The 6,830-nt window shown below is 38.2% G+C and overlaps 1 long non-coding RNA gene and 1 pseudogene across 2 annotated transcripts in view; one reads left to right on the top strand and one right to left on the bottom strand.

The window, feature by feature from the left end:
• Positions 1-653: 653 nt before the first annotated feature.
• Positions 654-6,310, top strand: LOC148731340 (uncharacterized). The gene is made up of 3 exons (XR_016001885.1): positions 654-734; positions 3,564-3,742; positions 6,168-6,310. It is a non-coding gene; the product is annotated as an uncharacterized LOC148731340 (long non-coding RNA).
• Positions 1,225-6,830, bottom strand: part of LOC148731339 (uncharacterized) — a 5,876-nt pseudogene continuing 270 nt past the window's right edge. The window contains exons 1-5 of the transcript XR_016001884.1: positions 6,132-6,830; positions 5,596-5,820; positions 4,138-5,149; positions 3,557-3,760; positions 1,225-3,042 (exon numbers count right to left, since the gene is read on the bottom strand). The exon at positions 6,132-6,830 is cut by the window's right edge and continues 270 nt beyond it. The product of XR_016001884.1 is annotated as an uncharacterized LOC148731339 (transcript). The remainder of the gene's footprint in view (positions 3,043-3,556; positions 3,761-4,137; positions 5,150-5,595; positions 5,821-6,131) is intronic.

Raw genomic sequence — 6,830 nt, 5'->3', positions numbered from 1 at the left:
CACAATGCAACGTAATCGGAGTGCGCACACCGTCTGAGTGAATACCAAGCAATGCCCCTCGATAAGCTATTCATTTCACCTATACCTTCAGAGGCGGATCCAGGAATTTTTGATTGGGGGGTCCAAACTTTGATTCAGAAAGTCACTATTGGACTCTTTTGAGGCAAATTATTTCTCCCCCACACCCCCTCCCACTACTTGCGGTTGCACGTTATAATTCCTTGCCTGCTTACCGTTTACTTGGATTCATTAAAAAAAATCAGCCAGTTAAAAATTGTTATACAATCCTGTCGATGTAAGAGTTTCAGTCTCAAAGCTGTAAGCGTCAGGTCTGGATCCGCTACTGATCTTCCATCGTTGATGGCAACATTCCACTACGTGTACCGCGACATTCTGAATTCCCAATCCGGTACATAATTCCATGTTTCAAAAACCAAGACAGTCCTTTGATTACACTCAAGAAAATTAAGCCATGGCTGCGATTTTTTTTTGGGCGTGGTTACCAAGCCCTTATAAAATCTCCTGTTGCAAAACAAATATGGCGGCGAATGCCGGACAAAGATATGTCGTCGTAGTGTTGTTTCCAGATATGGCCGGTTTACACAGGGGTTCTTTTCCGTGGAAGATTTCAGTAATCGTGGATTTTTACAGTAACTTTGGTGTCGAGCAATCAGGAATCATTTATCACCCGTTTTTACAAAATATGTACTTTGGAAGAGAACGCGGCAGGCGAGGTAAGCTTCTGTTAACATAATTATTAGCGATAAACTGAGCGGTTTGTCTTTATTCTCCAAGAACTGTGGATATTTAAAAAAGAAAAAGTATGATCTGTTTTACCATTGCATGCCCTTTTGTTAAACTCACAACTCACACTATATACTCACCTCCCCCTCGATTTTCTCGCACGTGAAGATCAACAAGACAAGAATTTTTGTGGTGGTGGGGCACGAGTTTTTATTTAGTTAAACCTTTACTCAGGTTTAATCCTTTTGATGTCTAATAAAGCGGGCTTTGTCTTAAAAGAGTACTGCTTTATAATTCTTTATGTCAAATGTCCTGCCACGGGCCGGCAGCTCTTTGCTAGCAAATGACCCACTGCGGATACCTTACATAATTGTACAACTTGACAATTGCCCGGGGGGATGAGTTGGCTTGGAATTTACAGAGCCATTAAGTTTTGAAATTTTTGCTATTTGCTGGAATAAATGGCTGATATTGAAACTAAATTACCGATATATGTACTTCATGTTACAGTTGAGACAAAGTCTAATATATTAGACTTGTAAGATATTTAAAATGAAAATTTTATTAAAGGACTATTTTTAAATACTTGTAGATTAAAAGTGGATTGATAAACTTTTCTTGTGATAGTGTTATATACAGTGCGTGTCATATCTATGCCATACATGCAAGCCTATGTTTGTACAGTGTATGTAAAAGCCAGCCTATACAAATTATTTTAGGCGACATGAATCAGTACAAATGAACAGTGACTCCCCAATATTTAAGAAGCTCATCACATAAAATTATTTTCTTGTAGACAGAGTATTGTTTCTTGTCTTTTTTTACATCAGTCAAACTCGGCTCATGGAAGTCATGCTTTAGACAGAATTCCCTCTCCCAGGTGGTATGTTCTTTCTTTAATGATGTATGTGTTGTCAATATCTTCGTCTGCATTCGTGAAAGGAGGTTTTGGTACTTCTCATTGTAAAAATGACTTTTTGGGTGACATTTCTGATCTTCTCTTGCTTTATGCAAGCAGAAGACATCATCTGTCTCTCCCAAAATTATTGCAATGTTTTTGCTTTAGCTTTGTGGCAAGTTGCTTACTGGATTGTTGAAATTTGTCACTTGAATTTCTGTGGCGTTCTTTTTGAAGTTGTTCTTTGAATTCAGGGGTAGTTGCAATGGTAGTATCATTTCTTGATGAAACATTTTGGAGCTTAGAACTGCTTTTCTCGAGAGGCTGGTATTCATCTGTAGTGGAAAGTGAAGAGACATTTGTGATCTGGAGCCCCTGATTATCTGCACCATCATCTTCATCTACAGAATCATAACAGATACTAGGTTCTTCATTCAAATCATGAAAGGTTCCATTCTCCATTGCAGTCAATTCCACACTCTCTGCTTCCTCTTCAGTATCTTCATCCCAGTGTTCAAGTTCACATTGTTCATTGCTTGTAGATGGCATGGGGTTGTCTGCAGTTTCATTTTCTTCATCATCACTGTCTTCGCTGTCATCAACCAGAAAGTTTGTGTGGATCACTTGAACACAGTCACCATTATCTCCATACAACCTGATGACTCTATGAGGAATTGTGGTTGCTTCATTGGCCAGGCAGATTTCCCAACATTGCTTGAGGTGTTGCTCTTCTAATGCCAGGCTGCTTGACCTGAAATGGTGGAGAGATGGGCCTTGAGGTCTGAAATCAAGCTCATCTGGACCATCCCGAAACTCCACTCCGCAGGCAATTTGCTGCCACCAAACACCTTCACCGCAGATAAGGAAATCACTTATGCTCTGGAGGTGAGCCTGATATTCTTTAGGATTTCTCACAATATACCGATTTGGTATGATTGAGTTGGGAAATGGTGGTAATGCCTTATAATATTTGGAAATTTGGGATTCTTGGGCTTTCACTGCATTCCCCTGCCTGGTTTCTGCCATCTGTTGTTCAGCTTGAAGGCGGACAAGACTAGGTGTGATGACATCACCAGGTCTTCTGTTTGTTAACTTTGTGATGCCTTGCAGAGTGTTGAAATGCCTCTCTTCTTCTTCTGTGTTGGCTGACTTGCCTGAAATTATTCTGTTTTGTTTAGCAGCATGTGCTGTGAGGGAATGCCAGTACCTTCCGTAAAACTTGCGGGTAGTCAGGATTTGAGGTTGGCCAATGACTTCTTTACAAAGCATGGCATGCAAAAATGCTGTGTTGTGCAAACGTAGCACAAGTCTTGGTGAGCGAGACTGAGCAGACAGATAAAGGAGCCTACTTAGTTCAGTCAGGGAATCCAGCAAGGACTGCACTTTGACTCTGATTTTTCCTACAAAGCAATGACATGATATTTATAATTAGAAGATTATAATTTATAATATATTATCATAAAGTTTGAATGATTTATTTTAGAAATCAGTGCTATAGACATGTATGGTATTTTAGTATTTACTTTACCCACATACAAAATAATAAAGTTAAATGAATGAATAAATAAATAATTAAATAAATAAATAAATGGTACATGCAAGTTAAAATAGGCATCATGATTACTTAGGTCAGAATTACTGTTGAGAATTAACACAATCTTAACAATTATGCGGAAAATTGTATAAATATATTTTATGAAAATTGTATTTTTATATTTTATGGAGGTTGAGACTGCACTTTTTCTAGTTACATGACTGTACAATTTGCTGTCAGCTTTTGTAAGAGAACCTTTAAATTTGCTGACAGCTCGGGTAGAATCTTGAGATCTGAGTGGGGAAATAAAATTTTTCAAAGCCAAGGTATATGTGCAGAGTTAATTAAGATCAGGGATATTAAGTATTAATTGACCTTACCTCTCAGATACTGAGCCACGACGACAGCTGCTAGGCGATAATCACAGCCACGGAGTTTCTCTTTATCAGCAAAGGTGCACTCGATGATGCTTTGAAAGTGATCACTTTCATCCCTCTCCAAGTGGGCTGGAAGTTCAGTGAGGACATTACAGACATGCTCTTTCACATCATGAAGAGGTTCTGTAGGTAAGACTTCATAGCTTCCTGTAAAGTAACCATAAGAGTTAACATTTTGTGTATATACTTGTACATTTTAATTTGACTGCAAGACCCATGACTTAGTTCATAATTGTTTGTGTATTTTCATCAATTCATGTGTCTAGTGTGTGCTATTGCAGAGCTTGAAACAGTTTTACTGCACACATTTTAAGTGTGTTAGGGTATAAATCTGTACTGCTTAGTACCCTTGCATTTACTAACAAAAATATTGATTTCCTAGATCTTATCATTTAAATATTAATGCTACATGTAATTAAACATCACTAAATGCAGTGAAACAGACCAAGCGATTTTCTCCAAATTTCATTCTTTTAGTCACTGTGTTAGCATTTCTTTTATGTAGCACAAACTCAAATTAATACCCAAATTGATTTCTTCCAGTGTCCTTTCCTGATCAAAGAACATCATTGCTGGCACCCTTTGAATTCCCCCCATTTCCTCTTTCAAGGTCTCTTCAAGATCCTTCTTCTTGCCAACTGTAGGTAGCCCCCTTGCTTGGCATTCCTCTCTTAACTCTTCCACGCGTAGATTTTTGAAGGGTTTGAGGCCCCCATTTCTCTTCTTTTTGCCTGCAGGCCCTTGAATAACTTTCCTTAAACGATCTGTTAGTGATAAGAAGGGTTTAGAAAGTGAAACAGATAAATACTTGTACTTTCTAGCATCACCACTGCAGCCCGAACAACCAGCATTTCCACCCTTCTGTTCACCACTCTCAAATTCCTGCTGTGGGCCATCACCATGAAAAAGTCTCATGACATCTGTGATTTGAACTCCATTTGATGTCACCACTTTGTTTTTCATGCCTTCCAAACATGCCTTCCTGGTATTTATATATGCTATTTGTTCAGCTTCTGCTGATCCACATCTTGCCAGGATGTAAACTTGTGGCCGTTCTACAAGCGACTGTACATCAATATTTCCTTTTCCTTGGTCTTCCATTTCTTTATTTGTGAAGTAAAGTGCCTCGTCGTACACAGCATTCACAGTCAATAACAGATACCCATGGTTTAAAAGGGTCGCGTTGTCTGCCCAGACCATAAGATGTCTTGTCCTCTCAACACGTTTCAAATAGTTCTTCAAGTCATCCAAAGTTGCAGTTTCAGGGCAATTAGTATGTTCATTTAGTTGTGCAATCCTTTTTTTAACTTGTTCTTTGGTCATAGCAGCATAATCTTCATCGGTTCGGGCATGCATGAGTCCTAACTTTTCATGTTGCTTGAGTGTTCTGTCTCGGATGTCTGACAGCGGTATTTTTCGGCCTGATACTGTGAACAGTTCTGTCTTGATAGTCCCGTCTTTATCAAGGACAACTTTCTTGTATGTTTGGGGTACAATCATTTCCCCAAGAATGTACTCTCCACTTTCAATTTTACTCTGCAAATAAAGTGAAATACTGGTATGTAATATAATTATGTAGTATATTCTTCATTCATTGACTTTCTTAACAGCTGCATATAAGCCTTTGGCATGGCTAATCTGTAACCAGCTCGGTTTCCATGCAATGCCATATTTTTCCAAATAATAGTGCAAGGATTTTTTATGATTGAGTTGTTATAAAGGGTTGTGTATTGAAAAACCCACAGATGTACGAGGGAAATCAATGATTAGAATAAACAATCATCCCAATATGTACTTAATATGTTTCAATAATCAACAAGGACTGAGCTTGCAATAGGGGTGATAATATTAGAAAAGGCAATTGTTCACTAAATATAATATTCTTGATTCAAATCAGGTTTAAACTCTATATAGAAAAGCCATTATGCTAGTTATTTTCATGGATAAAATCGATGTCCCAAACGTTACAAAACACTTCCTACCCTTAATGTTTCCCTTATTTGATCATTTGTGCGTGGTAGTGGCACTGATATCTCTCCACCCTGCATTCGGTTCAGCCTCCGTCTGGCAGCAGGAGTTTTTTCCCGAAACTGTTTCAATCTGGAGAGTTGTACATGGTTGGTTTCTAAGAACTCTTTCACAACCATGTTCCCCAACTTTGTTTGCTGCATCACTCCATATTGGCGGGCAAGTTCAGAGTAATTTATCTTTACAGGAAAAAACAAATCTAGGGATTAGATAAGTTTATGGACAAAAATCAACTTCTTGTTCTAAATGTATACTGCATTAAATTGGTACACTGATTTAAATGCTTAGTCCACTTTTTTTAAATATATGATATGGTCATATATAGAATGTTGAGACTATTGAGAGTCCTTAAGTGTATGTTATGATTTATTAAATCAATAATTGAATTAATTTTCTATTGCTTGTCTGGTTGAGCTCTGCTAATACATAACTTGAATCCATTCTAGCAAAGTAAACTTACAATAAATACCAGTTAAAATATAATGCTAACCCTCTCTCCATCCTTCATTTTTTTAACTTCTTGCAGAAGCCCATCCTTGTCAAACTGCAGATCTTCTGGCTTTGGCGAGTGACGCTTTCTTTTAAGGAGGCCCTGGTCTTCTAAGCTTTTCCATTTGGCACATCTATTCTCTGCATCCTCTGGTGTTTCAAAGAATAGAGCAAGACGCTGTTCCTGTCGCTGCCTGTATGTCTGCCGTGTGGCCAGCATGGTGTCACAGTCCCGGTTTGACCATTGTTCCTCTATTTGCTTCTTCTCAGTCCTCAATTTTTCCCTTCGTTGTTTCCGTAGTTCAGCTTGAGATTTTTTTTCTTGTAAACACAGCTCAGGAGTCTTTGTCTGTGCTTTTGCTAAGGACATGCCAAAAATTTCTTGAAATGGACCATTGATGTCTTCATAGATTTTGGTTGCTGCTTGTTTAATAGCCTTTAATGTGGGTTTCACATTTGCAGCATTTGAAGGCCTTAAAACATGATTCTGCTTTTTTTTTATGGCCTGCTGTAAATTAAAAGAATTATTTTTTCCCCATGATGGAAATAAAGACTGAAAAGAATAGTGGTGTACAGCACAACCTTGACAGTTCATTCGTTCATGCTGTTTTTTCTCGAGCTCAGGAAGATTTTCCCAGTTCTGTTGGCTAAAGTGCTCAATGTACTGGCTTTTATCCTTTGTTTTCCACCTCTTAAAGTG

The sequence above is a fragment of the Stylophora pistillata genome, chromosome 5 (genome assembly GCF_964205215.1).
Source record: "Stylophora pistillata chromosome 5, jaStyPist1.2, whole genome shotgun sequence".
NCBI classification, from domain to species: domain Eukaryota; kingdom Metazoa; phylum Cnidaria; class Anthozoa; order Scleractinia; family Pocilloporidae; genus Stylophora; species Stylophora pistillata.
Note: the sequence above shows the minus strand (reverse complement) of the source record. Positions and strands in the feature narration are given on the sequence as shown.